This window comes from Canis lupus, chromosome 8 (genome assembly GCF_048164855.1).
Source record: "Canis lupus baileyi chromosome 8, mCanLup2.hap1, whole genome shotgun sequence".
Lineage (NCBI taxonomy): Eukaryota > Metazoa > Chordata > Mammalia > Carnivora > Canidae > Canis > Canis lupus.
In genome coordinates, this window is record NC_132845.1 from 31,934,367 (window position 1) to 31,958,544 (window position 24,178).

The following is a 24,178-nucleotide window of genomic DNA, read 5'->3' on the forward strand; positions in this document are numbered from 1 at the left end:
AACTTAGATGAAATTATAGATATATATCATATAAGTATAATATATTACATATAGTGATATAGTGTGTAATATATAATATATGATATATGTGTGTGTATATATACAGTTTTTGAATATATATACAGTATATATATATATATATATATATATATATATATATACAGTTTTTGAATCAGTTAATTGATAAGCTTCCAAAAAAAAAAGAACATACCAGGTATAGCAGGCCCAGATGATTTCACTGGTGAATTCTGTCAAATAGTTAAAGAAAAAATAATATCAATTCTCCATTATCTCTTCTATTAAATAGAAGCAGGAAGAGAACGTAGCATCTTATTCTTTGAGGTTAGCATTCTAATATAAAAACAGATAAAAAGATTACGGGAAAGGAAAACTGTAGACCAGTATCTATCGTCAATGTAAACATAGAAATCTCCAGCAGAATGTTAGAAATCAAATCCAACAATGCATAAAATAAATTATACATCACAATCAATTGTATCCAGATTTTGAAGGTCTGTTCAAAATTTGAAAATCAAGCAGTGAAATCCACCATATCAAATAACTAAAGAAAAAAGTTCTGTGGTCATATCAAGTGATTCAGAAAAAGTATTTGACAACAAACATATAAAAACACCTATTCATGATCAAAGAAAAAAATCTTATCAACTGGGAACAGGAGAATTTTTTAACTTCCTGAAAACATCTAGAAAACCTACAGCTAAGATCATACTTACTGGTGAGAGACTGGACACTTTAGAAGACAATTTGTCATTTCTTTTCAAAGCTAAAATAGTCTTACCATATGATCCTACATTTTCATCCCTAAATATTAACTAACTATTTGAAACCTCATGCATGAGCAGGCCTCTCTCTTTGGTAAGGTTGGTTACAGATAAGCCAGGAGGGACCTAGATGATCCATATGGCAATATATTAGAATTGGAGACATCTGCATGAGCTTGTGTGTATTAATATAGATACAAATATTTACATATAGAAATATTTATAGATATGTATCTATACACAGGCTATTATACCACATTTATTTTCTTGCTTTGTCACCTGAGAAGACCTAGAATCAAAGATTTCAGTAGCAGCAAACATACATAGTTTCTTTTTTTAAAAAATTATTTATTTATTCATGAGATACATAGAGAGAGCCAGAGACATAGGCAGAGGGAGAAGCAGGCTCTCAGAGGGGAGCCTGATATGGGACTCGATCCCAGGACCCCCAAAAATCATGACCTGAGCCAAAGGCAGAAGCTTAACCACTGAGCCACCCAGGTGCCCCACACATATAATTTCCAAATCTTAGTTTGTAATACCATGTTTCAATAGAAAGGACCAAGGCTCCTTAAGGTACTGATCAAATGTTGGACCAAGACATGAAATATACATGGTGATCCTGAAGCTATTCACAGTGCCAGAAAGCAAAGAAGTGCTCAAAAGCAAATACACAAAGAAAACTGTCTCAGACACATCACCTGTGCATGACTTTCCAATAATTTATGAAGATACTCCACCCTTAAGCAAGTGAAGCATAATTCCTCACTTTTCAAATGCGAATTGTGCATAGTGACATAAAACAATATGCCCATGCATTTATGGCTGAGTGTTGCCTAAAATAGGATGGACTCAGCTGGTGTGTTTTAACTCTGGAGGCTTAGTTCTACATGATTTACATGCATATTCTGGGACCAGCAAGTTACCCGGGCATGTTCTTCTCATAGAAATAGCTGAAGTGAAGGAGATCAAGTAGAAATACAGAAGGCCTCTAAAGTGTCACACTGTCACTTACAGCTCATGCTGTTGGCCTAAGTAAGCCTCATGATGGAATTCAAATAAGTGGGAAAAGAGAACCTATTCCCTTAGTGAGAAGATGTTTAAAGTTTTATTCCTGAAGATGTGTCTGTGGAGTGGCAGGGTGAAGAAATGGGCCAACAATACAGAAAGCTATGAATAAACATGAATTACATACTATTTCCCTCCTATAATAAATAATAAGAAAACAAGTTAATACATATGATGCAGATTTAGATGGTGAATAACATGGATCCAAAAAAAAATGGGATCCCTGAGAAAAGGAAACATATTATGAGCCTTATGATCGTCACTGGTGTTTGCTAGGAGGCTCATCTCCAAAAGAACGTGAACCATGGAAAACAAGCCCCACAGAATGGTCTCTGTGATTTGGGGGATAGGGATTACAATTTAGTAAAGTTAAGGCAGCTGGAATTTATGGAACAGAGCAGGAAATAGAAGGGATCTAGGTAGACAAACAGTTTCAGAAATCTGTACAACTTGTACTTTGTCAAGGGATAATGAATTGTGCATGCACACAAGGCTGGGCAAGGAACCACTGAGGAGCTATATACTATTAGCTACATGCTATAAGTTGTGATACCATGGTTGAAAAAAATATTAGTTAAGAAACTTTATACACACACACACACAATCTTTCTCTCTGCAGGGCCACATGTATTAACCGGTTTCTTCTACCAAACATTTAAGGAAATCATCAGACCAATCCTATCAAAACTCTATCAGATAATAGAAGAGAAAGGAGCATTTCTCAACTTATGAGCACTATGCTTATATAATCATCAAACAGACAAAGAGTACAAGAAAAGAAAGCTACAGATCAATAAACCTCAGGAACACTGATACAAAAATCTTTAACAGAGGATTAGAATGAATCCAGGAATGTAGAGAAATTATCGTAGTTCTGGACCAAGTGGAGTTTATCCCAGTAATGCAAGGCTGGTATAGAATTGAGCATCAAGCGATGTTATTTATCATATTAACAGAATAAAGGAGACCAAGGATAGGACCACTTGCATAGATGCAGAAAAATTACTTGAAAAATCCAGCATCCATTTATGCATGATTCTTCCTTTCTTGTTTTCTGAAGATTCCAATGCTTTTACAAAAGCATTTTATTAACACATTTGTTATCAAACCCTTATCTGATGCTACATAAGGTATTTATAGGCTTTATAATACTTTTGCTGTTTATGTTGAGTATTTTTTGTTTCATGTCGTTTGATTTTTTGATTCTTAGAAGCCTTTTTCTATTGGAATTCTAGGCTTATTCTAATTATTTGTTGGAAGTCTTGATACTGTTTAAAACACCTTATACATACACTGTATTCCACAAACCTTCTCCTGGTTCAGATCTTGCCTTTTTATGCTCTCAATTTCAGTGTACTTAGTTCATGTGTGTGTGGTGTGTGTATGTGTCTATAATTTTGTTTTCTAAGTAGACTTTTGTTATTGAATACTGTTCATGAATTTAAAAAGTTTACTATCTCTGATCATTTTCCAGAGTATTTCTATGAATACTTGTCAAATATCTATTTTGTTTTTTATATTGATTGAAACATTTATATTTACTCTTTTAATCTGAGAATACAAATTATTTAGAATTGCAGCGGTGAACTATACATTTCTAAAATTAAACCTAACCAGGTTATTGTGTATTCTTTCTCTGATATTCACTTGTTACTATTTGGTTTAGAATTTTCTATCTATATTATTGACTAATATTAGAAAATTATCTTAATTTATCTTAATCTTTCTTTTTCTGGTTTTGTTATCAGACTCCATTGGCTTATATAATTTATGGGAAAATCTCTTTTTTTGTAATCTGAAAAAATGTGTAATTTGGAAGTAATCTGGTTTCTGAGGGATTTTTTACACAAGTTCTTAGGCAAACAACCTGTTTGGCATCATGTATGATAATATTTAGCTTTTTAGATTTCTTTCTATAGTTATATTGTTCATTTTGCAAACATTTTCAAATTAATTTTATAGTTATTTATAACATTATAATAAATATTTCTTTCTTATTTCTTTTTTTTAATATTTCTTATTTCTTTTATTTTCTTTCTTATTTCTAACAATATTTTGGGATAACGTGTGTTTTTATTCTTATTGAAAGATTATTTTAACATCTTTGTTTCATTTAGCATTTAATATTTCATTTAACATTTAATATAATTTTTATATGTTACATAAATTACATGGTTAGTGTTACTTTTGATATACATGATCAATCTAAGGAAAGATGTTAAAAATTTAAAGTTGTTAGAATTGACAGTTTATCCTTGAAGTATTATATTTTCTACATAGAGTTAATGATTTATTTTTATGAATGTGCATATTTAAGTATTTCCTATCTTTTGAATTGGAGCTTTATGAATACATTATGATCACTTTTATCTCTAATAATACTTTCTTAAAGATTTATTTATTTATTTATGAGAGAGAGAGAGAGCATGCATAGGAGCAGGGGAGAATGGCAGAGAGAGAGAAAAAAGCAGATTTCCCCCTGAACAGGAAGCCCAGCCACAAGGCTGGATCCCAGTATGCTGAGATCATGACCTGAGGGGAAGGCAGATGCTTAACTGACTGAGCCACCCAGGCACCCCAATCTCCAATAATATTTTTACCTTAAGTTTTTCGTCTGCTATTATTATGGCCCTATCAGCCTTCTGGTTGATAATATGTGTCTGGCATATCGCTTTGATTTTTTTTTTTTTTTTCAGTTTGTGAACCTATGTTATTGTGCTTATTGGCAATTATTTTAATTGACTTTTTTATACTTTTTTCTCCTGTGCATTCTATATAAACAATTTCTCTCTTCTTTTGCTTTAGTTTTTAATGTGTTGATTTTTTTTTTACTTCAATCCATTACTTCTCTCAACTACCTTGGAAGCTATATATCCTAATAAAAGTAATTATTGTGGTGATCATAGAATATAACTAATATAATCCAAATCTTTCAACTGATAAAAAAAAATAACTCGAGTTCATGAAATTAAATTTAAAATATAAAACTATAAAACTTTCAGAAAAAATAGCATGAAATATTTGGCATCTATGATTAGGTTGAGGCCAAACCAAAGCACCAATTTTAAATGGGAAAAAAAGAGATAAGGTGAACTTTATAGTATTACAAAATTTGCTCTACATAAGACATTGAAGGAGATGAAAAGACAATCTAAAGAGAGGGAGGAAATATTTTCAAATCAGATATCCAGTAAAGAACTAGTGTCTACAATACATAAAGAACACTCAACATTCAAGCAAAAAAAATAAGCTTACTAGAAAATGGGAATGTGTGCATATACATATGTACATATACACATTTATGACTTCTAAATCCATTTATGTCTTCTGAATGTTTCTTCAGCAGTGTATTTTTTACTTTTCAGTGTATAGGTTTTCACATTTTAAAAGATTTGTCCCTAAATATTTCATATTCACTGGTGCTGTTTTAAACGGTGCTATTTTAAATCTCAAATCTCGGTCGTTTATTGTCTGTATATTGGTATACAATTGGTATGCAATTGATTATTCAGTTTTGGTTTTGGCTCTTACAGCCTTCATAAACTTAATCAACAGTTCTGGTAGATTTTGGTATTCTATCCTATTTTTCTCAATATGTTATATAATCTGAAAATAAAGACTTTCATTTCTTCACTTCCAGTCTTAAAATCTGTTATTTCTTATCTTGGTTATTGTACTGGCTAGAACCTCTAATGTAATGTGGAATAGAAGTGCTGGAAGGCAACACCTTTGTTTTGATCCTGATATAGAGAGAAAATATTCTATTATTCATACTTAAGTATGTTTTTACCTTTAGGCTTTTCATAGGTGACTTTTATCATGTTGAAACAGTGACCTTCAAATATTAATTTGCTAACGTTTTTATAAAGAATGAGTGTTGGAAACCATGGAGTACTTATTGGTATCTATGGAGATAAATATATAATTTTTCCCTCTTAGATTCCTGTATGGTGAATTAGTGTAATTTTCTAGTGTTAAAACACTCACATTTTTGGAATAAACCCACCTTACTCTTGATGTAGTATGATTTTTTAATATTCTGCTATGAGATTTACTAACATGTTGTTTAGATTTTTACATATAATTAGATTTAAAATATTGATCTATATTTTTTCCTTGTGATGTCATTTCTGGTTTCAGTATCAGATTATTACTGATTTGTAGAAAGAATGTGAAATTATTGCTTCATTTTCAGTCTTCTGGAAACCTTAGGTGGAATTATTATTTATTATTTAAATTTTTGACAGAATTCTTCAGCATAATCTTCTGGGTCTAGAGTTTTCTTTAAAAAAAAAAAAAAGATTTTATTTTTTCATGAGAGACACAGAGAGGCAGGCAGAGACAGGCAGAGGGAGAAGAAGCTCCCTGTGGGGAGCCCAGTGTGGGACTCCTTCCCAGGGTCCCAGGATCATGACCTGAGCCAAAGGCAGACACTCAACCACTGAGCCACCCAGGTGCCCTGGGCCTATATACCTGGAGTTTTCTTAAGTTGGGAAGGGTTTTAACTAATAACTTCTTTAATGTGTGGAATCTGTTTGGATGATCTGTTTCTTGAATGAATTTTGAGAGTTTGTGTCTTTCAAGTTGATTCATTTCAGTTTTTGGCTGTCAGTTTCTCTGGCACAAAATATTTGTATCATTATTTTTTTTTAATTTTTATTTATTTATGATAGTCACAGAGAGAGAAAGAGAGAGGCAGAGACACAGGCAGATGGAGAAGCAGGCTCCATGAACCGGGAGCCCGACGTGGGATTCGATCCCGCGTCTCCAGGATCCCGCCCTGGGCCAAAGACAGGCGCCAAACCGCTGCGCCACCCAGGGATCCCTTTTTTTTTTTTTTTTTTTTTTTTTATTTATTTATGATTGTATCATTCTTTTAGCATTTTTTGTATCTGTGGTTAAGTAGTGGTTTCACTTTGATCATTTCTGATACTGGTAATTTGTGCCTTCTCTCTCTTTTCTTTTTTCCTCATCAGTCTATATAGAGGTTTTTGAATTCTATTGATCCTATCAAAAATTATATTTTAAAAAAATGAAGTATAATTGGCATACCATATCTTATTAGTTTTAGATGTCCATCATAGTGATTTGTTATTTTTTATACACTATGAAATGATCATCATAAGAAGTCTAATTACCATCTGTCACTGTCTGAAGTTACTATTATATTATTGGCTGTGTTCCTATGCTGTACATTATATTCCCCGTGACCTATTTATTTTATAACTCGGAGTTTGTACCTCTTAATCCTCTTCACCTATTTTGCCCTTATTTTATTTAACCCTCCCTCTCCACTCCAGTAACAAACACTTTGTTTCTAGTATCTATGCATCTGTTTCATTTTGTTTGTTCCTTGTTTTATTTTTCAGATTCCACATAAAAGTGAAATTATTTGTCCTTCTCTGCCTGTCTTATTTTACACAGTATAACACCTTCTAGTCCAACCATGTTGTTGCAGATGTCAGTGTCTCATTCTTTTTTTATGGCTAAGTGATATTCCATTGTGTGCCTGTGTGTGTGCACGTGTGTGTTTGTGTGTGTGTGTGCGTATACCTCTTCTTTATCCATTTATCTATTGATGAACACTTAGATTGCTTCCACATGTTGGCTATTGTAAATAATGCTGCAGTGAACATCCAGGTGTACGTATCTCTTCAAATTGATGTTTTCATTTTCTTGAGATAAATATCCAGAGGTAAAATAGCTGGATCATATGGCAGTTGTATTTTTAATTTTTTGAGGAACCTCCATACTGTTTCTTGTAGCAGCTGTACTAGTTTACATTCTCACCAATAGTGCACAAGAGTTCCTTTTTCTTCACATCTTCTCCCACACTTATTTCTTGTCTTTTTGATAACAGCCAATCTGACATGTGTCAGGTTTGGCTTTGCTGTTGCTGTGTTGTTGTTGTTGTTGTTGTTGTTGTTGTTGTTATTTTTTATAAGTTTTAAGTGGGATTGTTTTCTTAAATTCTCCTGATAGCTCATTATTAGGATATAGAAACACAACCAATTCCTATATGTTAATTTTGTAAACTGCACCTTTAGTGAATTCATTTGTTAGTTCTAATAGTTTTTTGATGGAGTCATTAGGGTTTTCTACATATAGTATATCATCTGCAAATAGTGACATTTTTACTTCTTTCTTTTCAATTTGGATGCTTTTTCTTTCTTTTTCCTATTTAATTGCTGTGGCTAGAATTTTAAATACTAGGTTGAATAAAAGTGATAAGAATGGGTATCCTTGTCTTGTTCCTTTTTTGATTTCACTGATTTTTCTACTAATTTTGTGTTTGTGTAGATCCATATTTCCATCATATTTTATTTTCTTCTGTCTTAAAACTTAACATTTTCTGTAATGAAGGTCTGATGGTGATGATATCTTCAGCTTTGTGTGCCAGAAAAAGTATTTAACCTTCACTTTTGAAATAGATTTTTGCTGGGAGCTGAATTCAACATTGACTCACCCCCCTACCCCCCAGTTCATTATTTATATTGTTCCATTGAAATTCTGCTTGCATTTTTCTTTTCCTGACAGGAAATCTTCTGTCACCCTTATCTTTGTCTGTGTATGAGGTGTCTTTTTTGTTTGTTTCAAAATTTGTTATCACTTGTTTTAAGCAGGTTGACTAGATGAGCCTTGATATAATTTCCTCCTCTTCCTCCTCCTCCTCTCTCTCCTCCTCCTCTTCCCTCTCCTCCTTTTATATGTGCTTTGGTTCCTTGTGAACTTTTGGATCTCTGGTTTCATGGTTTTTATCAAATTTAGAAGTCTTTTTCTTTCTGCTTTCCTCTCTCCTCTTCTTTGAGAATTAAAAGTACACATATATTAGACTTTTGAAATTGATTTATAGCTTTCTACTTACCTGTTTATCATTATTTTAAAAATTCATCTTTCTCAGGCAGCCCAGGTGGCTCAGCGGTTTAGCGCTGCCTTCAGCCCAGGGCCTGATCCTGGAGACCCAGGATCGAGTCCCACGGCGGGCCCCCTGCATGGAGCCTGCTTCTCCCTCTGCCTGTGTCTCTCTCTCTTTCTCTCTCATGAATAAATAAATAAAATCTTAAAAAAAAATCATCTTTCTGTTTCATTTTGTATATGGAGGATATATATGAATATGTTGGTAGAGCTCAATACATTGTTTGTTATCCCCTCAGATTCATTCTCCTTTATTGTTTCAAATTTGGTTTCTTGAAAATTGCTGTTGTGTTTATTTTTCCATTTTTGGTTGTTTAAAATGAAAGGGTAAACATGGCGCCTTTACCTCATTCTAATCAGAAATAGATGTTTACAGAAAGAATTTCTAAAAGGCATATTTCTTGTATTAAAGAAAGAATGGTGAAATAATTCTGTTTCTGGTCAGAATGAAGTAGTTTCAGAGGATATAAAATTCTATGTTGACATCCATTTCTCCTTGCATGCTAAAAATAATATTTCATTTTCTTTTCTCTCCTATGCTGCTGTTGTAAAATAAGCTGTCAGTTTGTTATTCTGTAAATAATCTACCTTCTTTCCTTGGCTGCTTTATGATATTCTATTATTTAAATATTCTAATTTTGATTTTATTGGTCTAATCTGTAGTCCTTTGAATGTATACTATTTATAATTCAGTGTTATTTCCTAAAAATGAGATTGGTTTCTCCTAGTTTTTCAATATTTGTGTTTTTTATATTTTCTTGATTTTTTAAAGCATGTTTTCAATAAACTTCAGTAAAGTATATTTGAAGCACTCTTGTACCACTGTCCCCTCTCTTAATCTTCTTTTATGTTGATGTTATCTGAATTATTAGTTCTGAGTAATGTCAGCCTTGCTATTTATACTCATAACCTTTTCTTTTCATAGGCAACAAATTTTAACAAGATGTTTGAATACGTTTATTTCATTTATCTCTATAGTATTTAATCAATTCATTTCTGTTATTCAAAGTTTTCTCGTCTAATCTATGGTAACCATTTTTATAGCTTTAGTTTTTCCCCCATATTACTTTTGGTTCCCATTTTATTTCTTTAATATTATTAAGCATTATATGATGGCTAATTTTATGTGTCAGGTTAACTGGATCACATAGTGCCTAGATAATTTAGTTAAACGTTATTTTGGATATGACTGTGAAAGTGTTTCTGAGTGAGATTAACATTTGAATTGGTAGACTGAGAAAAGAAGGTTCTGTAATGTGGGTGGCCTTCCTTGAATCAGTTGATGACCTGAATAAAATTTCTTAAAAGTTCAGTCAGAATTGTTTTCCTCTTCCAGACTGTCTTTGAATTAGGACATTGGTCTCCTCTTGCTTTCAGATTTGGAATGGTACTTACACCATAGGCTCTTATGACTTATGTATGTATAATTTGTGTGTATATTATGTACATATACATATATACATATATATGTATATACATATATAAATACATAAGTATATAACCTATTGGCTCTGATTATATATATATGTGTATGATATATATAATATATATGTTTTGAAATTTTAAAATCTAGTAAAAATCATTAAATTTTTTTAAAAAACTTTTCTCTAAAAATGGTTTTAATTCTGTTTGTTAAGTTCCTGGGTGATGACCAAATGGGCTCATTTAAATTAAATTTAAACACCTTTCATTGTAAGTTGTTTCAAGAATAATGATATTTGTAAATTAGATCATCAAATCCACAGAAAGGTAGACATGTTATTAGAATTATTTTATGATACATACCCATTCAGAATAAAGAAGCAACAAGATTTTCAACATTTTCTTCTGCAAGATAATTATATTTTTCCTATAATTGTAATTCCTGACTTTATGTATGCTCTCTAATCAAATGTCCTATTCTGCCTGGGGCTCAGACTTTGTCTTCTGTTTCCAAGTTGGAGGACATTAGAGATTGACAGATGACTCCAGAGGTAGGCACCAGCCCCAGTATTTGATAATCTTTTTCATGAAACCCTAGAGTTTCTAGACTCTGAAATTTTTTCTTACTTTCCTACTTACTTATTCCTTTAAAAGTTGTCTATGTTTTTTTTTAATTCATACATCATCTTTAAATGCATTGTATTAGGAGGTTTTCATAACATGAATTTCTAAAGTAATATGAAATAATGCCCCTTATTCTGCTTATTGGTTGAATGTTGAATTAAAAAAAAAAACCTAAAAGAACATGACTTAGCCATACATAAATATGATGGGTTTATTTTACATATACAAAGTTTAGAATTGACTGAAGTCTTTAATAGGAGCTAATTTTATATTTTAACCATGCATTATTGTATCAAATTTTACTAAATAGTTACTGAAATAACTGTATAATTTAAAAAATCAGAAGGGCAATAAATAAATCAGTTGTGAATGTGGTATTTCTAAATAAAATCTTTGGGAGAGTTGTATAAAATTACATTGTCTTTGAAAGGACTGAAAAAAAATGGCATTGTTTGGCAAGATAAAGACCAGTTAATGTAACAGCAGCAATACTAGTTGAACATAGAAAAAAAGTATGCCCCATCCTCTTCCCTACCAGTGGGGAAAGGCATAAATAAAGAAAGGCATGAAAAAGAAAGAATGAACTAAAAGAGTATAATATATCTGGCCTGCCCCTAAGGAGGGTTAAGATTCTTTCTTCTCCTTTCAATGAAGTCTCTGTATTGCCTTTGATATTAAATCATAGTTGCCTTTTAATAAAAGTTTTATATTAAATTTTCTCTCTGCTGAGCACTTTTTAAATGACAAAAGCAAATGGCAGCATATACTCTCTAGATAGGTGATGTCTTTATTTGGTGAAAAAAAAAGTAATTTTTGTAATAATGGCTGTCTAGCCACTGTTCACCAGGTTAAAAGCAGGAAAGCTTTACAATGTGCTTTATCTTACTTCCTAGTAGCTCCCTAGTTTCTCTTATGGCAGCTCTTAGGTCTTAATTATCTCTGAAGTCCTCAAAATCCCTAGTACAAATCATAGCCCAGTTTGGGTGCTTAAATGTATTTGTTACAAGATCGGACAAATGAAGCACCCTTTGGCTTAGAACTGAAAAATAAAAGGTAAATATTCAAGATAAAAGCATTTCTGTGTCCAAGTTTTCAAAGGCAAATCAGGAAAGGAATTATGGGATCACTAAAATTTATTCCTATTGTACTAGTTGACTTTAGGCATTATTACATGGATAAAGTACTTTGAGAAAATCTAACATTAAAAAATATGTATGATTATTTTAAATTGTATTTACAATCTAAATCTATTTCTTAAGCATAAAAAAGGAATTAATAATATCCTTTGAAAGTTATCACAACTATTAACTATAGATGAAACTTTTTTTTTCTCTGAACTTATAATATTTTTAAAGATAAAATCAGGGGCACTTGGGTTGCTCAGTTAATTAAGCATCCAACTCTTGATTTCAGCTCAGATCTTGATCTCAGTGTGGTGAGTTTGAGCCCTGTGTTGGGCTCTGTGAGAGGCGTGGAAAAAAAAAGATACAATCAAATATAGTAAACATAGAAAACTCTATATGTTGTTGTTTTGTTTTGTTTTGTTTTGTGTTGTTTGGATCTGCATTTAAAAGTACATCAGAAAGATACTTAGAAGACAAGGTCACTGAAATGCTTCTTAATTATAGGACTATAGATTTGGAAAGAACCTAAAATATTAATTAAATTTATTTTCCATTTATAACTAAAATGCTTTAATTATTTGTTTATCTTCCCATTTTTAATTCTTTCTGGAGGCTGATCTTAAAACAAACATGGTAATTCTGTCTGAGATAAATAACTTGAACTTTAGAACACATTTCTCCATGTGTACCTGATATGCATGGCCTCCTTTATGGGGCACCTGAGTGGCTCCATTAGTTAAGCATCTGACTCTTGATTTTGCCTCAGGTCATGATTTCAGGGTTCTGGGATCCAGCCTTTTGTTGAGCTCTATGCTCAAGATTATCTCCCTCTGCTCCTCCACCTGCTCATGCTCTCTCTCAAATAAGTAAATAAAATATTTAAAAAAAAAACATTTTTTTTCTCTGACAACTGTAGTTTTCAGAGTAATAGCTCCCAACCTTATGTCCACTTCTGTCATTTAATTAAAGAAAAAAGTACTTAAATGGTGTATATAATTCTTTATGTAATAACTTTAAAATTATGGGTATCATAATCCGAGGATTACACCTGTCTGTCACCATTTTGAGTGCTTTAAATTTATTTAATATTCACAGTGATAGTATAAAGTTTGCATTATTAATCACTATTTTTCATACCAGGATTCTCTGGAAGGGCACCTGGGTGGCTTAGTTGGCTGAGCATTTGACTTTTGATTTCAGCTCAGGTCATATCTCAAGGTCATGAGATAGAGCCTTGTGTTGGGCTCTGAGCTCAGCATGGAGTCTTCTTGTCCATCTCACTCCCAGCACTTGCGCTCTGTCTCTCTCTCTCTCTCTCTCTCAAATAAATAAATAAAATCTTTTTACAAAAGGCTTTCTGGAGTCCATATTCTCTCTATACCTATAATAACTTCAATATGAGTTTGAGGTGCCTTCTGTAGAGTAGGCAAAAAACTTTTCTTCTAGTCTTTTAGATTCAGTGTTGGGGCCGGCAAACTAAACTGATAAAAGACAGATCAAAAAGGGGATTAAAAAAAAGGGAGTTATTTTGTATATATAATGGAGCTAATAAAAGAAGTGACTGGTAGTTAATATTTAAAGTTGAAAGCTTATATACTTAAATTTAGAGGAAAGAAGTGAGGACAAAAGGCTATAACGGGAAGAATAAGTAGATTTCTTTAGGAAAAAGGAATGAGTTTGTAGGAAAACTGATGGGAGATAAAGTTTGTGACAGTATTTGTACAGGTATGAATAGTCTTTCTGTCTCCTTTAAGACCATAAAATTCCCCTAGAAAGAGGATTTATATGTTCACAATTCACTGAAGATGCTACTTTTAGTCAGATAAGGGAAATTCTGACAAGACTTTTTTTTTTTCCACCTGTTGACTCTCCAATGTCTTCAGATTAAAATAATCTTTATGCAGACTCTGGGGTTCCAAGTGGGTCCTACACTTCCATGTGTCTACAATACAGAAGGAACAACATTGTCTATTAGATAGCTATTGAATACTCACATTGGTTTGCAGAACATTTTGATGCATTTCCTGTGCTTTCCATGAGGAGCAATTTATATTTCCATTTTTCTATTTAATCCACAGATAACAATATTAGTAACTTACGATTAGTATCACCTACAGAGGCACAATTTTCTTTTTCTTTCCTGTTCTAGGGTATATATTTAAATATCTAACGACCTGTCATACATTTTATATTTTTACCTAAATATAAAGCAAAGTCATAGGTTGTTGCTCAACTCTTGGGATTCACATTAGTTGAAGGCTTTTGTGACCTATGAAGACAAGACACTAGGCAATTGTTTCATAGTTTTATAAAAGACTATATATACAGTGAAGAAACATCCTAGTTTTCTCATAAATTGAGAAAAGTATCTATTTCTGCTGCAATGAGGTCCCATAAGGATCCTTATGTTTGGATAATAAACTGGGTGGTTATGTTCCCTATAAACCCACTTCTGAGAGTGTAGCTATTATCCTACTGACCTTTATATGGAAAAGAAAAATACTGGGAGACCAGTGCATGTTTCCTTAGCTGTGGCAAATATACTGAAATGAAAATCTGCATTAAAATGGAAAAGTAAAAATAGAAGTATGAAGATGGTAACAAAAATAAAGGGATGTGTGATCTCTTAAATACTCCATAAAATATTCTTGTAGCAGAAACTCACAGAACAGATAAACTATATAGGTAGGTGCTGTTGTTTACAAATTGCTTCACAAATTGTGAATGGCAGTGGATAAATAGACTCTCAACTCATTTCATAATACTAAGATTAAAATAAATGTGACTTCTCTGATTGTTGTAAAAAAGTATTGTCTTTTTTACTTTTCTGCAGATTTTTAACACTATTATCCCAGAGACTGGCTTCCAAACTGTGATAAAAAAGACATTTTCCTACACTGCCAGTCATGTCGTATCTATATTGACCAAAAGAAAAACCAAATTCACTTCTCAGTAATTTGCTTATTGTATGCTAAAGTCATAAATAAGGTCTCATTGATTCCTCTGAAAAAAAATATAATTGAATTTAAAGTATATTGAAATGATATATTCATTCTGACAATATCTTTATTCACTAAAAATAAATTTAGGGAATTATTTTCTTAAAAGTGGCATAAAATATTGGTTACTATAGAACACTTTATCTGCAATATGATTATTCAGTATTACCTCTTATAGGATTAGATAATTAATACAACATATTTATTGATTGAGATGATAAGTTAGTTAAATCCATCAACTATTTTCCTATTCCTTATCAACATTATTAAGCATAATTTCTGGTGTGGCTTTACTTAGAAAAATTTAAAAATACCATACTTATACTAGCAAAATTATGATTAATAAAAATGATTTAAAATATCTTTCACTTCAATTATTGCAGTATCGCTTTACTTAATTTTCAGAGTACTTGTGTCAAGGCTAGTCTGTTAATTGAAACTATTTTTAGGGCAGCCCAGGTAGATCAGCGGTTTAGCGCCAACTTCAGCCCAGGGCCTCATCCTGGAGACCCTGGATGGAGTCCCAGGTCGGGCTCCCTGCATGGAGCCTGCTTCTCCCTCTGCCTGTGTCTCTGCCTCTCTCTCTCTGTGTGTCTCTCATGAATAAATAAATAAAATCTTAAAAAAAAAAAAACTTTTTAAATTCTAGGAAAAAACTACAAATTTAGTCATTTTATTCATAATTACCAAGTAATCTATGGTACTTTAATAACAAATTTATTCAGTCTTTTATTTTTTTTAAGATTTTAAAATCTTAAGAGGCAGAGGGAGAAGCAGGCTCCATGCAGGCAGCCTGATGTAGGACTCAATCCAGGGTCTCCAGGATTAGGCCCTGGGTGGAAGGCAGATGCCCAACCGTTGAGCCACCCAGGGATCCTATTCAATTTTTTAGATGAAATCAGTATAGTTATTAAGGTTAGAGTTTGCTTTAATTTTTTTATTTTAAAAATAGCAAGAAACAATCTACCAGTGTATTTCAAACAACAAAACATATTAAAATTAATTGCTTTTGAAGGCAAATTAATATTAATTAATTTTATATAAATTTAATATATAATATTAATTAATATTAATTAATAACTCAAGTTAATATTGTCATTGTATTTAAATGTAAATCTACTAAATTTATTTGTATTTTTAATGCCAGACTTTGTTTCCTTTCATAAAATGATGTGTACACAGTATGAAATTTTGAAAACATGAAATTATAAATAAAAATTAAAATGCTCTATAATGCCACCATTCATAAACAACTACTATTAACATTTTTATATTTCATTCTATTGTTTTTCCATTTGCTGATATGCTTTATATGTAGACTTTTATTTTAAGAGTTTTCTGTGATCACATCTTCCTTCGGGAAGGAAGGAAGCCTTCAGTTACTCTAATCTCACTTACTTAGGAGTCAAGGTCATTGACAATAATATGGTATCTGCACAGTTTTTCCTTTGGTTCCATTGAGCTTGCCACTTATTAAACTTGAACCTAATGTCATTTCCTACTTTGACTTGCCCACTTGTGAACCCAAATCAAATTAGCCTAAATAAGATTATTTCATGACGAAGGCAGCACAGAGTACAGCTCTCCAAATGACTTTGGGAATACTTGGAGACATTGGTGGTGACAGTGCAGTGGTGATACTATTGTCATTTAATGTGTATATCCAGGGAAGGTAAACATCCTGTAATGCACAGGACATTTCCAAACCAAAAGACAAACTTTTACGTGTTGTGAAACAGGAAGCCTTTGAGTGTTTATACTTTTAAGAAAAAAATCTTATTTTTGAGATATTAAAAAATATGTGCTGGGTCTTAGAGTAGCTCTATTTTTAACTTTTTGAGGAGCCCTTATACGGTTTTCCAGAGTGGCTGCACTAGTTTGCATTCCCAACAACAGTGCAAACTGATGATCATAGGGGAAGGGAAAGAAAAATAAAATAAGATGAAAATTGGGAGGGAGGTAAACCATGAGAGACACTGAACTCTAGGAAACAAACTGAGGGTGACTGGAGGGGAGGTCTGTAGGAGAAGGCATAATTAGGTGATGGACATTAAGGAGGGCACTTGATATAATGAGCACTGTGTGTTATATGCAACTGGTAAATCACTAAATTCTACCCTTGAAACTAATAATACAGTATATGTTAACTTCATTGAATTTAAATAGTTGTGTGTATATAAATACGTATGTTTAAGATATGAGAACGTATTGATGGCTGTAAGCATCTTTCCTCTTCTCAGTAGTGCTACAAATTAATTTTCTCAGTAAACTTCACCCTCCATGATTTGGGATGGTGACATTTTTCCTAATCATGTTGTAGATGGCACAACTCTTTTCCATTTACTTGTTTTGTTGTTGTCTTTGGATTCAAAGAATAAGAGTATAATAGATGTCTTTTACCAACCTTACCTTCTACCTGAGGAAGAAGTGAAATTGTACAGCAATGGTTCTAAAAAGAAGAGTGGGACTAAGATGTCAAATATATTAGAAAGAATAGACTATATCCAGGGAAGGGACATGTCACTCACTACAGAAGAGGAGGAAAAAGGATGGGTCTTATTGCCAATGATTGATGGCTACAGGACATTAGGGATCTCTTGCTTATTAATGACATTTTCTTCAGCCTAAGTCTCTCTCCCAAATTCTAGACTCATGTTCAGCTACGTTTTCAACTTTGCTACTTAAATGTCTGTTATATTACCTCAACCTTAAACAACAACAACAGCAACAACAACAGCAAAAAAAAAAACAAAACAAAAAAACAAAAAAAACACCTGGATTTGTGACCATTTTCCTGAAAAGCTGCTCTATTGGCAGCTTTTCTCATCTCAGTCCACCAAAACTCTTATCTTTGCACTGTGATGAAGGATTGGAGTCATCCTTGACTCCTCACTTAGTTCAATACATCATAAAATTGCATTGAATGTATGTTAAAAACACACATAAAATATGTCCACTTCTTTACTCTTCCACTGTTCTAACCCTGAAACAAACCACTATCATCTATTACTGGGATTGCTGTAATAGAGTCTAGTTGGTCTTTCTGCTTTTATTCTGATTTCAGAGATCCAGATTCTATTCCAGCATTCCGTTCTGTTTTTTAAAAGACCTAAACTTGCTCTTGTTATTTTTCTGTTCACATCCTGCAATGGTTCTCCATGTCAGGTAAGGCAAAGAGAGTATCAGAGTCTTCTAAATGATCTACTCTGTGAGCTGTCTTACTATTATCTCTTCAGTCTGCTCCAGGCACACTGTCTGCTGACCATTGGTCCAGAAATTGAGACGCTTTTCACCTTATGACCTATGTACTAGAAACATGCCCAGAATACCCGCATCCTTTATGTTCAGGCTAACTTCTTTACCTCTTCCAAGTCTTTGTTCAAATGCTACTCTCTTTTTGGAGCCTGTAATTAACCACACTATTTAATTTTCCCCTTCCTCATCTTCCTGATGTGCCTTACCTTGTTTTACTTCTTTTTTTATTCACATGGTTATTCCCTTTAAATAAGATATTTTATCCATTTATCAGGTTTACTTCTTACTGTAAGTCTTCCCCAGTCAGAACATAAGCTTCAAAGTGCCAGAAAATTTATCTGTTGTTTTTTTAATTTTTTTTCCAGTGGTATATCACAAGCGCTTAAAATAGAGTCCAGCACAGAGTAGGTGCTCTGGAAGTAACTGTTGATGGAATGAATAAAGAAATGCTTGAATGTGAAGTTGAGAGGGAAGATTATCTGGTTGAAAGTGATTAAAAGACAAGATGAACATGCTAGAATTTCTTTTTCTTTGGCAATGTCAGTTTTTCCTCGTTGTTTTATTATTATCAATGTATAAACATGTGGCAGTTTCTCTGGTTCAAAAAGAAAAACCTCCTTTGGTCATATGTTTTCTCAAACTACTACCTTTTCCCTACATTATAGCAAAATTTGAAAAATTATTTATCCTCTCCTACTCTGCCCCACCCCCGCCATGATTCAGCTCTCAACCCAAATGTCAGCCGTTTACTTGTTTGAAACTGCTCTTTTTAAGCCTCCCAACAATTTTCATGTAAATCAAATGTTAATGGATACTTATCAGTCCTTACCATATTTTATATCTCAAAGCATTTGGTATAGTTTGGGCCTGTCTCTTTCTTGGAAATATTTCTCCATGAAATCCTAGTTTTCCTCCTTACACTTGGAACACCCCATTCCATTCTTTTACTTTCCTACCTTTTAAATGTTGAAGAGGGGATCCCTGGGTGGCTCAGCAGTTTAGAGCCTGCATTTGGCCCAGGGCACAATCCTGGAGTCCTGGGATCGAGTCCCATGTCGGGATCCCAGCATGGAGCCTGCTTCTCCCTCTGCCTGTGTCTCTGCCTCTCTCTCTCTATGTCTATCATAAATAAATAAATCTTTTAAAATAAATAAAAAAATAAATAGATAAATAAATAAATAAATAAATGTTGAAGAACTCCAGTTATTACTCAAGATCTTTTATGCTTACTATGGAGGCTTTTTCAACTAATCCTGTGCATTTTGTTATAATTTATATGGTAAATATTTCCCCATTTACATCATCCCTGTTGACCATATAAATTATGGCCCAAACTACCGACTCCTGCAAGTAACAGTTACTTGATATCTTCACTTAAACTTTACTCTTTTGATCTCTGTACTTCTCCCCTATTCTTCCTTTTTAGTCTATTCTATACAGAACAGTCACGATAATATATTTAAAATGCAAATTAGGTTGTTATTTTTGTCTGTATATAAAACAAACCTTTTTTCTTACCCTTCTAGGTCCTCCTTGGATTGGTCTATATCTACCTTTCCAAAAATATTTTCTCTGAATCTTATGTTCACCATATCTACTTAAGCTACCCTGATCTTAATATCTTCGTCTCAAGAATATTTAAGTTATTATTCCTGCACCTCATTGTCCCCATGATTTATCCTAGTTCCTGCTTACATATTACTTTCTTAAATGTTATCTCCCCATCTAATGCATCATCTCTTGCTGTTTTTAACAGCACTAAATACAACCAAATAATCTATTTTTTGTTCACTTGATTTGTTATCTATTTTCCCATCTCTAATCAAGCTTCATGTAGGCAAGGATCATGAACACTTCATTCATTTGTTTTGAAAATATATTTAATCTCTCTATAGAAAAAAAAAAGGCTGTTTAAAAAAGCTTGCATGCCTTGAAGTTTAAGATAAACTAGTGTGGCAAAGATCCCTAAGACCACCCTCAAGCTTGATGATTCACTAGAAGGACTTAGAAATGGTGTTGTACTAATGGTATATTAGTAATTATATGTATAAATAATATATATTATAATGTACATAATCCAAATATATATATTTATATTATGGGTTTCTTTACAGTGGCAGGATACGGGTTAAAATTAGTAGAAGAGGGATGCCTGGGTGGCTCGGTGGTTGAGCATCTGCCTTTGGCTCAGGGCATGATCCCGGGGTTCCGGATCAAGTCCAACAGAGGGCTCCCTGCGTGGGGTCGGCTTCTCCCCCTGCCTGTGTCTCTGCCTCTCTGTCTCTCTCTCTGTGTGTCTCTCATGAATAAATAAATAAAATCTTTAAAATAAATAAATAACTAAATAAATAAAAAGTTAGTAGAAGGAAAGGGCTCCTAGACAACATCTAGGAGAAACCAGGCATGGTCTTCCCAGTATCTTCTGGTGGAGTTGCAAGGGTATGCTTAATTTGGCCACTAATAACGTGTGACAACACAGCTGCAGTATTGTCAATCAGGGAGGCTCAATCAAGCTTTGCTGTCCATGGTTTTATCGGAGGTCAGCCACACAGGCCTGTAGCACCTGCATGACACCGTTACTCAACTACTGAGCTACTTAGTTTCCGGTCCCCCAGAGCATACACTATAAATCATATTGTTAGCATTAACCAGTTGATCAAACCGGTCTGTTATAGCCAAGGTCTTTAGACATAGAAACACACATTTAGAAGGTAAAATGTTCCAAAGGCTTCTATGAGCAGAATGACTAGTTCTTCTTTGTGAATGTACAGATTTCAGACAACTTAGGGCTGCTGAGTTAACCCTTTCTTGCACAAAGAGGAACAAGTTAAAATAGAAGCTACTATTGAAAAAAATGAAGCTTTGATGTTTTCAAAGAGGTACAGCTTTAAGTAAGACAATCTTTACCTTGAATGGTTCTGATATGCACACATTTAAGTTCCAAAGGTTTAGATAAAATAGCATCTCCAACAACATGGTTCCATTTTTAATTACCACAAAGTATTAAATATAATTACATAAAGTACAATTTTGCTGCTGGTTCTGAGCCCACATATTTGTATGTAAACAACAGTATACATCATGATCAGTGACCAGTCACGTGAGTTCTTGGGACCCACTTATACACAGATGCAAAGTGTATAGTTGTGTTACCTCTTTGCCTTCCGGTAATAAACCTAGTAAACATAACAAAGATGGAAACACATAATGTGGAATGTATATATTATATGTATATTTGTGCATATGTATGGATGGCATACATGATAGAATTTATGTTTTTTTATGATACTTTAGAGATTTTATGCATATGTACATAATATAGGTAGATACTATATATGAAATCGCTAACCCTTCATATTATGCCAGTGCCACCATTCAAGAGACTCTAAATATACTGCTCTGGAGAACTTAGTGGAGGTGAACCCATCAACATAAATGAGAAAAGTGGTTATGATAAAAGAATGAAGATAACCTAGAGCAAGTGAAAATTACAAAAAACTTCATATAAAAAAAGAACTCAAATATTTCATGACATTAAAAGTGCAAAGGATGGGGCACTTGATAGCTCAGTCGGTTGAGCATCCAGTTCCTGGTTTTGGCCAAGGTCATGATTTCTGGGTTGTGAGATCGAGCCCCCATCATCACCTCGGGCTTGATGCTCAATGGGGAGTCGGCTTGTCCTCCCTCCCCTTCTGGCCTTCTCCCCACTCTCTCTTTATCTCTTTCTCTAAGATAAATGAATAAAATCTTTTTTTAAAAAGTACACAAGATAATTATGTGAAATGTTAGTGATAGAGGTGTTAGCTAACACTATAGTGGTAAGCTTATTGCAACTTACAGATCTATCAAATCAGCTTCTTGTACGCCTTAAACTTACACAATGTTATATGTCAGTTATATCTCAACAAAAGAAATTTAAACAGTGCAAAGGACAAAATGTCTAAGATCCAAACTTAGAAAGGAATCTGGGGGCTCCTGGGAGGTTCAGTCAGTTAAGTGTCTGTCTACCTTTGGCTCAGGTTGTGATCTCAGGGTCCTGCGATCGAACCCTGCATGGTGCTCCCTGCTCAGTGGGGAGTCTGCTTCTCCCCCTTCCTCTGCCTCTCCCACCTCTCATTCCTCCTTTCTTTCACTCTCTCTCTGAAATAAATGAATAAAACCTTTTCTTTTTTTTAAGAAGAAAGGAGTCTGAAAATTCTGTAAGGCATTGAAAAGATGCTTAATATAATTTATACAGAAAGAATAAGGCAATCACTCTTTGAACTGCTCTTGATAATTTTTTACAAAGAAAATAAAACATTTTAATTTTATTTTTTTAAAAAGATGTTATTTATTTATTCATGAGAGACACAGAGAGAGAGGCAAAGACATAGGGAGATGGAGAAGTAGGCTCCCTGCTGGGAGCCTCATGTGAGACTCAATCCTCGATCCTGGGATCAGGCCTTGAGCAGAAGACCCACACAACCACTGAGTCACCCAGGTGCCCCTAAATAAACATTAAAACCCTTATGTTTGCAATGTTTTAAATTACCATGTGCTAAATAAGTCTAGGTTTTAGTAAATTTTTCATTTCCTCGTACATTTATAATCAACAGTATGAGAGGTTGTAATGTTTTAACAAAAATTTGCTAAAGGTCGTAGAACATCCACAATTTTTCCATTGAATAGTAAAATTACTTTGTATAGTTTGAGGTGCTTGGGAGGTTCAGTCAGTGGGGCAGCTGACTCTTGATTTGGGCTCGTGTCATGATCTCAGGGTCATGGGATCCAGCCCTGTGAAGGGCTCCACACTCACGAGAAGTCTGTTTGGAATTCTCGCTTGCTGCAATGGACTGTATTTGATAGATTTCTAATAATTTTTTTAAGTGTACTCTTTAGGGGCACCTGGGTGACTCAGTGGTTGAGTGTCTATCTTTGGCTGAGGTCGTGATCCCGGGATCCTGGGATCAAGTTCTGCGTTGGGCTCCCTGCATGGAGCCTGCTTCTCCCTATGTCTCTGCCTCACTGTTTGTGTCTCTCATGAATAAATAAATAAAATCTTTAAAAAAAAAAGTACTCCTTAATATTATGATCCCACTTTTACTTTAAAAAAATTGTAAGGTTGGTAACTCTTGTGATTTATTTTAGTCAAATTCAATATAATTGTGATATTTTGCAATAAATATGTGTATTTTGATAGGAAGAAGCAGAGAAAATGACTTCCTTATATTCATTTAGGTGTGTTATTTGGTAGTTCTCCAACGTTAAGTCTTTTTCTTTAATTTGGTTATAAACAATAATTATTGGGATTTTTTTATACTCTAATCGGTTGGTAATATATTTTCCAAAAACTTGTCTATAATTGTGATTTCCATGTACCAGTTATCATTATGCTGTTCTTTATACTTACAGTTTGCTTTGCCATGGGTAAGAAACAATTACTTAGATTATTTTGATATACAATTAAGGGAAGAGCAAATTGTGCTTGATTGAAAACATATTGGAGGAATTGATTTGTAAGTCTATTAGATCTTTGGGACTTCCCACACACAGACATTTTAGATGGCTGTAGTTATATAGACTTCGACTTTACAGGAGTAGAATTTAGTGATTCACTTACAGATAGCACCAGTGTTCATCACACATAGGTATTTTGTTTCCATATATATTTTCATTGTAACATTTTTCTTCATCTTGTTCTCTCCCTGTTTAAAAGAATTTTAGGATGTTAGCAGCTTGAATTCCACTACTGCTGCTAGGAGAGAGGAAGGCATACTGAGACACAACACTTCTCCTTTTTAGAATTTAAAGTTTGAGTACAAAAGCTGAATATGAAACAACATGTCTTCACTGTAATCTCTTTGGTAGGATGAAGTTTATATCCTCAGTATGACTTCAGTATGTCACTGAGCAAACCCTGAGCTTTATTTCTATATTTCTTCAGCTGGAAAAAAAAAAATCCCCAAACCAAAAACCAAAAAATTTGAAGTGGAAAGAGATTTCTGAACTA